The 10,083-nt window shown below is 35.8% G+C and overlaps 1 protein-coding gene across 1 annotated transcript in view; it reads right to left on the reverse strand.

The window, feature by feature from the left end:
- LOC129262113 (uncharacterized) overlaps window positions 1–4,747 on the reverse strand; it is a 42,724-nt gene extending 37,977 nt beyond the window's left edge. The window contains exon 1 of the mRNA XM_064100239.1: window positions 4,467–4,747. The gene's annotated coding sequence lies outside the window, so the exon portion shown is untranslated. The remainder of the gene's footprint in view (window positions 1–4,466) is intronic.
- Window positions 4,748–10,083: the final 5,336 nt, after the last annotated feature.

Consider the following 10,083-nt stretch of genomic DNA (forward strand, 5'->3'; position numbering starts at 1 on the left):
ATTACAATAAGTGCGAAAAGGTCAACTTCAAAATTACAAATGGACATTTTTGTAGAAGCACATCTCAGACAGTACATCATTGAGGACTATGTGACCTTTCCCGAGGTAATCATTACACTCTCATATCTGTATATCGGTTTTTCATCACAGTCTTTCGAAAGACAAAATAATAATAATCATACGAGCCGTAGACCCTTGCAAGGTCAAAGCAAATGCAAAAAAATTGGTAATCTTGCAACATCGAATGGACTTGATATTAAATATACAAAATACCCCATGGCATGTTTTCGGATCCCGTTATGTGAAACAGTAATATTTATGGATTCTCTCTTAAAGGGAGACCAAAATTTGAATGGCGAGTTAGTTGCTCTCAAACAATTAAAAAAGTATATTTGTGGTAATGAAGTGGTTTTGTGTCATACCTCTCTCTATAAAAACACTGATGAAGAGGATCTAAATGAAGATACAAATCGAGAAGACCAACAAATGAAAATGAAGAAGAAGAAAGAAATCGGCAAACAGGCACTTCAGTTAAGAGGTTAAATGAATAAAATCTAATCATGTGCTCGAGGTCACCTTTGTCATGAGAAGGATCTTTAATTATTGAGTCAACTACCTCGGATACCTCATGAAGATGTTTACCAACTAAAGGGAAAACCCCAATTTTGTTGTCCACATTGCATTTCACGGTCAAACGAGTTATTTATGCAACTAGCGAAATTAACAGCACTTTCTATATAGTCATTCAGGGAATGGGGTGGGTGTTTGGGGTTATAAAAATGCATGAAATGTATGCAGCATAGTTTGCACGATGAAGGACATGTTCTGAATGATTGAAGTGAACATACCCCAATAACATGGTTCCGTTTTACATACATGTAGATTAATTCTTGTTTTCAAAGTTAGGGGTACTGATGGAGTGAGAGAGGGGGTGGGAAGAGATGGAGAGAGGGAGAGGGGAAGCGAGAAAGAGAGGGGATGGGGGACTTTGTATTGACTATAAAACGTACACTCTAAAAAGTTTATCCAATACTCGGCTGAGGGGTAGCATGCTTGATTGTTGGGTAAAATAACGCCAGATGCTGTGTAATCTTACGCAAATGCTGCGTAAAACAGGTTTCTTACCAAATATAGGATACAAAAAAGACATGCAATTTAAGAAAAACTGTTTACTGGTTCAACCCAAAGCCACATTTGAATATTCTTAAAAGATACAAACTTGCACCATCCTAGTCTTGAAGAATAGTTATAAATGTATACCTTTAGGAGAGAGAGAAAGAGAGAGAGACATACGAACAGAGAGATATATATGAGTAAGAAAAATAGAAGACAGAAAAGGATACTTAGAAGTTTGATTCAATGTTTGAATGTTATATGAATATAAAACTTTACCCAGAGAATGTTAAAAAAAAATGAAAAGCTAATATGATTCGCTTCTATTTTTTATTTTGTTTCCTTTATTTCAAATTTTAGGAAATCATTATAAGAATATAGATGTGAAATCAATGCTTTGCAAAATGATATGACTTATGTGTTGGAGGGATCTTACCATGTATTAGTACTCTTCAACCTATCAACACTCTGCAATGATTTGAAGGAAAAAAGATTGTGTCCATTTTATGTAAACAAAAAAAAATGAATTAAAATCCGTTTCTTACCTCAGCATCTTCCCAAACCATAATTAATTTTAAAATAATTTCATTTTGCTCTAATAAATAACACGCCAGTGTTCAATATTGCCTACCGTAGTAGACATGTGGAGATCTCCAGGAAATGTGCCATCTAATTTTGTTGATCTTGTAAACGTAAATGCTTTCTCACGCTCAGCTGAAAATCAATTGCTAATCAATGCAATCTCATTAAATTAATTGCTCCATTTTCAATCAAACAATTAAATAGTTATATCTTACTCAATTGCATTACATTGATATTACTATTCATAGTATACATCTAATTGGATAATCCCATGTACCTTGAGATTGCAGTACATAGACAGCATTGCATTATCTAAAGTGCTGCCTTTTCTATTGGCATTGAATTCATTATAAATAAACTACATTGTTGCCTAAAGGAAACGAGGTCAAAATACGAGAAAGTTGCTTTCATTGTTCATCATAATACAATGATATAACTGTAACTGGAAAGGAATACCTATTATCATTTCGATGTAATGTGAAGAATATGTATGTGTATTATGAAAGCTGATGAATAGCATGGCAAAATACAAAATGCAAAACTAAAATGGCCTTGCTATCGCGTATCTCACTACGATATGTGTTTTTCTTTCTCTCCTTTCTGAAATATACATGACACCCACTCCCTTTCTATTTTTCAATCTGTCTCTATTAAACTCCTTTCTCTCTCTCTCTTTCTTTCTATTAGTACTTAAAATGATACAAAATAAATGTTTCTTCATTTCTTATGATAATCTAATGTACATTAAAAGTATCTCACTGATCCCTCCCCTCTCACTCTATCTAACACCCGTCCTCCATTCATTTAACCCTCTCTCACTATTGCTATCAAATGCATAAAGTAAATGACATGTTATTTGTAATTTCAACGATTTTGACAAGTACAGGCATTATAGTCTGGCACAAACTATGCAGCCACATAATTACAACGCGTTTTGATAAATGAACAAAATCTTTTCTTCATCATCCCTTTGATAATAGAGTACGCAAGAATACAAATGAAAGGGATTTGGTGGATCCTGTCGTAGCATATTATATGCTCAACGGTTAATGAAAGTCAATGGCTTATGCATTGCGATGACGCAACAGATACCTATGAAATATGTACTTGAAGTAACTTGACATGAAAAAGTACACGGTTCAACCATGGAGGTAGATGGTTCAACAACACCACAGCTGCATAATACTTGACATATTCGTTGTGAATAATATATGTATTTTTGAAGCTTTGGGTTATATATAACATTTAAATGCTTAAATTCAATATCACGATATCCCGTTTCATGCAAATGTATTTTAATGCTATCATTGAAAAATAGTACAGACCGTCAAAGAGAAAGAGAGAGAAATATTTCTTGTTATTAATGTTTTTAATTGAATATTAACAGAAAATGTTCAATCTTATATAATCAACGCGCAATTGTAACAGCAATATGTGATTTGTGTGTCACTAAATTGCAACTGTATATAGGATGCGTCCTTGTTCGACAAATTTCAAATCAGCAACTCGACTTTATCTCACCACCCACACTCACCCATACACACCTCTCCTTCTATCTCTATCTTTACCACCCCCCCCCTCCTCATCCCATGTTCATATTATCTATTCCTTTCTCTTTCTCTCCTATATTATTTCTCACCCCATCCTATACGTCTTATTAAACTCTCTCTTTCCCCTCTTCCTGTTTCCTTCAAACATTTTCAACTGCCAATAATATAAATGAATAAATAATAAATTATACATAATTTAATAAATATTTACTATCATAATATATTACATGCATCTCAATTACTTCCCATCCTTTTATTTTTCAAAGACTTCTCTGTATTTCATCCTGCATAATAGTTTAGCCGACTGCGATGCCAAGCTTGCACAAAACACCCTTTCTTTGGAACTTCTATTTTTTCCCCCAATAGCCATTATGGTTTTGGATGAAGATAAACGAGGTGACGATTATATAAGCGAAGTCTTTTCCCCCTTTTATTTATGCTTAGAACCTCCACATTCCGCGTGTCCCCTGCTCCTTGTTCACCCATTGCGTGTTATGCATACAGATATATATCCCTTCATTGTGTTATATCATGTAGATTCATCTAGCTGAATACATTAGCATAACCAAGCAATAATTGCGTATACCATATATATCACCATGATTACTGAAAATGACATGGAATCTATTTGATATTCATCACATCAAATTGTGTCCATATGGTTGTTCTTTGCGAAAAAAATACGTTGATTCGATATTTTCCAGTTAAAGCAGCTGTTTACATCAGTTATTAATTCTAGCAGTGTAAATATACACCAATATCCGTGAAACAGATATGAATCATTTGACAATTACACCAGCAACAGCGACACAATAAAAATGTATACTGCTTTGTCCTCCTTCACGTACAAACTCAATTTGATATGCTGTAACAAAAGACTATAATTACATTTTGTCAACCTATCCCGGTGTTGACGTCAAAAGAAGAACGGAAAGACAAGGAAATACATAATATACATTAATCATTGTCCATTTCGATAAATTGCATCACTGGAACAATTCATTATGTACAACAAGCGAGGCCTAAATCATGATTTTTAAGCTCGTGGTGGAATAATTCCAATCAAAATGACACAAAATTCTGTTAAAATCACGGTATTTAGGTTCATTCGATATCATTTCTCACAATGACTACACTGTGGCAACATTGTGAAGATAGAGAGAACCCGACTTCGAAAAAAAAAACATACGAAAAGCAGTTTGCATAATAGTCAATACTTACAAGGGCTGCTAAGTCTCGGTTTAGTATGATCCTTTTTCAACATGAGGGGCCATGTTAAACCTATGTTTCAGCTTATCCTTTGGCGATCAAGTGAACATAAACGGCCAGAAAAAAGCACAGACAGGGAGTAAATACGCCCAACAAGTTGCCGCTAAAAATGACAAACCGGTCACGAATGCAATTGCAATCCTGTTGTCGGGATAATCCTAACAAATCTCCCAATATCGAGGCAAATTTACCTTGGATGGCGTTCGTTCCACCGAGTCATGGTGAGCTAGTGTGATCCATTCCGTGCCGACACAGATAGCGCCACAGACATGGCGAGGGTGCTCCTGTGCGCATTATCTCGTTTACTTTGATCGCGATTCCCACAGCGCACACAAGGCTGAGCAGAACTCTTCTCTCTCTCTCTTTTCTCCGCCCCTCCCCTCTTCCTCTCTAATCAAAGGGAAAGGTATAGGGAACGACGGGAAGGATATCCTACAGAGAAAAATATTTAATATGGTTGAAAGGGGTGCAGAGAGAGAGGTTTATGAACAAATGAGTATTCCTGCATGCCGAGGAAACAAGAAAACAAGATTTTTTTTATATGCACAATGCATATATATACGAGGGGAGAACGTTGAAGAAAAGAGAGCGTTTGACAACATGGTTAAGTTCAGCAGAGGGACTGCGGAAGCCTAACGAGGACAGGGTTAAGTGGACTTGGTGCTCAGTTGGCGGGAAGGAGACATTTTTGCTTCAAATCCGAATGTCTCAAGTGACATCGTCTGCAAATGCACAGAAAAAGGCGGGAAAACCAAGAGGCGCAAAATACGGCGGAAAGATCACGCGCACCCATGACATATAAGACGTGGTCATAACAGAATAAATATCACCATGATTACATTAGGATTTTAGGGATTCCTTCAATGCATCCATGTCATGTAATCATATCTACTGGTAGGCCTACGTATATGATCTGTTTAATAAAAAAAAAACCGAGATTCAGTATGAATAGTTTTTTTATGGTTTCAAGGTATTTCATCTTATAAAAGAAAGGTGTTCCTGATTTGCCAGGGTGCTTTGACATCTCCGATTCAATAAGATCGTCTCGCTTTGTTGAATGGACTCTATAGACTCTTAACTCGAACGCTCTGGAGGCATGGGATGGGTAGTCCTTAAAGAGGAGAATTTAAGGGAATTTAAGGGAATTCAAACTACGAGTACCCCCAATCATTCAGGGTTTTGCCTTTAGGTGACCAAAATCTCGAAAAATCGAATAAGAAAACGAAATTAGGAAGTGATAGATAGGGAGAGAGAGTGGAGAGAGGGAGGGGGGGGATGAATAGTTTTGGCGGAGAGAGGAAGGGAATTATACAAACGAAAGAGACGTGAGAGAAGATCAGAGAGGGCTGGCCGTTGAGATGGATAATCAAAGAGGGTAAGAAGGGGAAACGAGAAGTGCTGAAAAGGAGAAAAGAGTGGAAATGCTGAATATGGCAAGAAAGGGTGAGATCGGAGTACTGAGTAAGATGAATAATGTATTTTAGGGAAGAGAAATCGAAATCGTAAACAACGACAAGTTCTTTCGGTCTGCTGTCTAATAATCAGCATGCAGTTGCTGAGACGTATCCCAGCCGGGTTGAAAATCCTGCGACTGCGAATAGTCAGCACACGGCCCATCGGGACATGCCTCGGGAGAAACGGACTGTATATTCATTTTGGATGGTTGCTAATTGTTTTTGTTTTGACTGTTGTTGTTTTGATGCTTCTCCTTTTTATCAATGTTTTATCGCACGGAACATATCTGTCGGATGAGTAGAAGAGAGAGAGAGAGAGAGAGAGAGTGTGAGGGGAGGGGAGGGGGGGGGGCGAGAGGGAAGAACATGAGTCCTAGATCAATTTACATACCTCTCTAATAAAACAATTGTTCAGTTTGAACTAGTTTTCGAATTCCTCTCAAATTCGGGCGTCTTTGCTAATCGTCTCTGTCATATTCTGACAGAAATGATGGAAAGAGGGCAATCTTTACATGTTTCCTACATTGTAATATGTGTAATAACACATTTTTCATTATGCGTTGTCCATTAAAAAATTAGCCTACACAATAAAGGCAGGCATGGAATAAAAATTAAGATAAGATCAGATAAGATAATAAGATAAGTTAAAAGAAGATAAAACAAGATGAAATAAGATAAAATAAAAGATTTTTAGTATAACAACAAAATCTGAAAAGACGAACTCGAGCCTTCCACTTGTACTGATTAAAGTAAAAACAGATATGAACTGAAAGCATGAGGTATATAATTGAAAACTATAATATAACGAAAATATAATAATTATAAGATAAGACAAGTGGCGATAAAATAAGAGAAGGTGCGATAAAAAAGCTAAGTTAATGTGGGATAGCATGCGATAAGATAATTACAGTTAGATAAGATAAAACTAAGTGATGTAGCATATGATAATAGGAAAGAAAAAAGGGTAAAATCATACATGATAATGTAAGCATAGATAAGACAAGATGAAACAAAGAAAGGAAAGACAAGATAAGGATGAGGTGAAAAAGAATTAACGAAAATTTTGTTGTTTCCCCAACATTGAACAGCACTGAGAATTGAAAGACATGCCAATTGAACGAAACAAATGTGATAAAATACGATAAGAAAATGCAAGATAAAGGTAAGATAGGTTTAGATAACGTGGGATAAGATATGATAAGATTAAGATAACATAGGATTAAACAAGATAAGATAAGTTAGGATAAATGAAAAACGTTTGCTCCCCCCGAAAAAGTTTAAAACTAGCGCTGAGCAATGACATGTTCAGCAAAAAGAAAGGTAAGCTATTTTAAGAAGCCCGAGACAAGTTAGATACGATATTCTAAGATAAGAGAGATACATTAAGACAAAATTATATCAAACAAGGTAAGATATGATGAGATAGCATTCGAAAACATAATATTAAATTGAATTAATTAATTTTTTTTTGATCGAACAAGATTAAGAAAGATAACAATCTTATACACTGTTAGAAAATTTATTCTTAAAATAAAAGAAGTTCCTGCAGCAGAGTCTCCAGAACACATGTAATCTTTATACCAGATTGCGTAATCTTACAGGAAATAGGTATTTGGTGTATGGAATCTTACAAATTTTCCCCTTTTTAAACAGACCTGTTGTTAAATTGCAGAAAAATTCCTATTTTATGAATTTACAGAATGATTTTGTTATTGCTTTCTGCAAAATCTTCTGTTTCTTTTCTGTAAAATCACGTTTTTTTAACATCGTACGCTATAGGCAAGATAGGATTAGACAAAGACCACTGCAGAGTCACATCAAATTACAAAAAAAGGAAAGTTGGAATTAATATTGCTTAAACAACACAGAGTAGACTAACATAAATTATTATGCATGTGTAAATGGAATAAGTAACGACAAAAAAGGTAATTTGTTATTTCAGCATGTTTACATTTTTTTTTCTTTTCAAGGTTTACAGCGTAAACACCTTGACTATGATGACGAGAGAACACCATATAATCCATATCTGTTCCTCCCCATTTTAACTCTTCGCACATTTAAGACAAATATATTGAAGACTCCAAGGGCCCATATGGGCCTCGCGGCCGGGAAAGCCCATTTTCAACATCTCCCGTTCCGGCTGAATGTACGCCACATGCCACAATCTTAAGTCGAATTGATATATCATAAAAATGAGCCCATAATGTTCGATAACAAGGTGATTATAACTGATACACAATTATTTTCCCTTCAAAATTAGCGATGACAATCGATTTAAGAAGGATTTAGTAGAACTTAATACTTTACTTTACGACTTTCTTCACAATTTGATGATTAGGGATAAAGAAAGCTACATTGTAGATCGTCACATACGCAAAATGCAATTCAGAAATTCGTCATTCCAGGTTGACGTAAATTACTCATTATTCGTATTTATGGTTATATGAGAAGCCATAATATCAAATTATTCATTTGTTCGTGGTAAAGGTTCGGGTCAACTAAAATCCTTGTGGTGACGTCAAAACACTCAAGACTCTCGAAATGTATTATAGTTCCTGCATCAATTATTCAGAGTCTTTGCAGCGAAACCGTCGTGGTAGTCATCAAGTGGTAAGTATGAGACTTCAGGAAAGGAGTGTTAAAGTTATGAGAAAAATAGGCTTGATAAAAATAAATGCACATTGCCTACCTATCATTTCCCTCATTCAGTTTAATAACAAAATAACATCATTACTCTTTTTCTGGTTTCCTTCCTTTCAACCACCAAATCCCCATCCTTTAAAAGTCAATACCGCCCCCATAGGCAAAAATAACTATAATACTTGTCAAATTTGAACAAGCTGCATGGGAGGGGAATCAAATGTCCCTAATCTATTCAATATTGTATAAAAAGGGCTGTGTCTTCCATTATTGTCTCCTGTAATTAGTATATTCATAATGACTACTCGTTAAAAGTGAGTAAGCCTGGAGGTAAAGAACAAAATTTAGTCACGTGGTCTATATGGTGAAAAGCTGCCATGCCGATCGATGAACTGCGCATGCTTCATTACCCCTGTACTATCCGGGGACCAATAAGAAAACAGTATTTTCTCCCTCTTCCATGTTTTCCTCACTCTCTTCTATTCAAAACCTGTTTATGATGTCATTTTCTCTAAATTCGTTAGTCGCCGCAGCCAGCCGGTTTTACCATCTACATTGCTTCATCGTTATGAGTAATTTGGGCGACGGCTCTATACTTTGTCAGATGTGGGTTTCGATTAATATGTTTAGGGTTGTCGATCGGGAAAAGAGAAACTACTGACGAATCAAATGTGCTTTTCAGAAACGGAAAATGCTAACAAATCAGGGATGAGATGGCCGACGGTTCAGTTATATAACATACTGTTCATAAAGATCAGGTCTTCATGGTTTATTCCCAGATAACATAATTATGTAATACTGCAATTCTTAATGCTGCTACAATGTGCACTGAGACAAAGCTCTGCCGAAATACATATACATATATGTATTAATATGTCATTGATTCTTATTTGCAATAAAGTTTCATCTTGCTAAGCAAACCGTCCTTTTTTGTGATCGAAAAAAAACCACACAAATAGTGCATTGCTTAAAGGCCTTGGGAGCAGCATTACCGTTTTTAAATTAGTGATTTAAAATATGATCAAGACAACACGAACCTCATCTGAATGATATTCAATCAAACTGAGACAAATGAAGCAGGTCCTCAAAACAAGAAACACGATCTAAAAACGTCCAATTCCGCTTGGTCACATACTAATCACACTCCCCATCATAAACATCTTGACCATATTGACATGTATGACGTCACATTCACTCATCATTTATCTTCAGCATAATATTAATATACAATCTTTATCAGTTGACAGCATGTAAGGCATACAATGTATAATGTATCAGGGGAACCGGGCGCGAAAGCTCGCTAATTCACTTGTAGACAATTCCAAGCTTGAATATCACCAAGGCAACGGAATATTCACTTACCTCTTGGAAATGATGAAGCATGATGACGTCATACTTGGATAGAATGGAGCCCTACGGCGTCATAAATTACTCACTGAGCGTAGAAAGTGTAGACTATTACCGAGTTCTTTCTA

This window comes from Lytechinus pictus, chromosome 5 (genome assembly GCF_037042905.1).
Source record: "Lytechinus pictus isolate F3 Inbred chromosome 5, Lp3.0, whole genome shotgun sequence".
NCBI classification, from domain to species: Eukaryota; Metazoa; Echinodermata; class Echinoidea; order Temnopleuroida; family Toxopneustidae; genus Lytechinus; species Lytechinus pictus.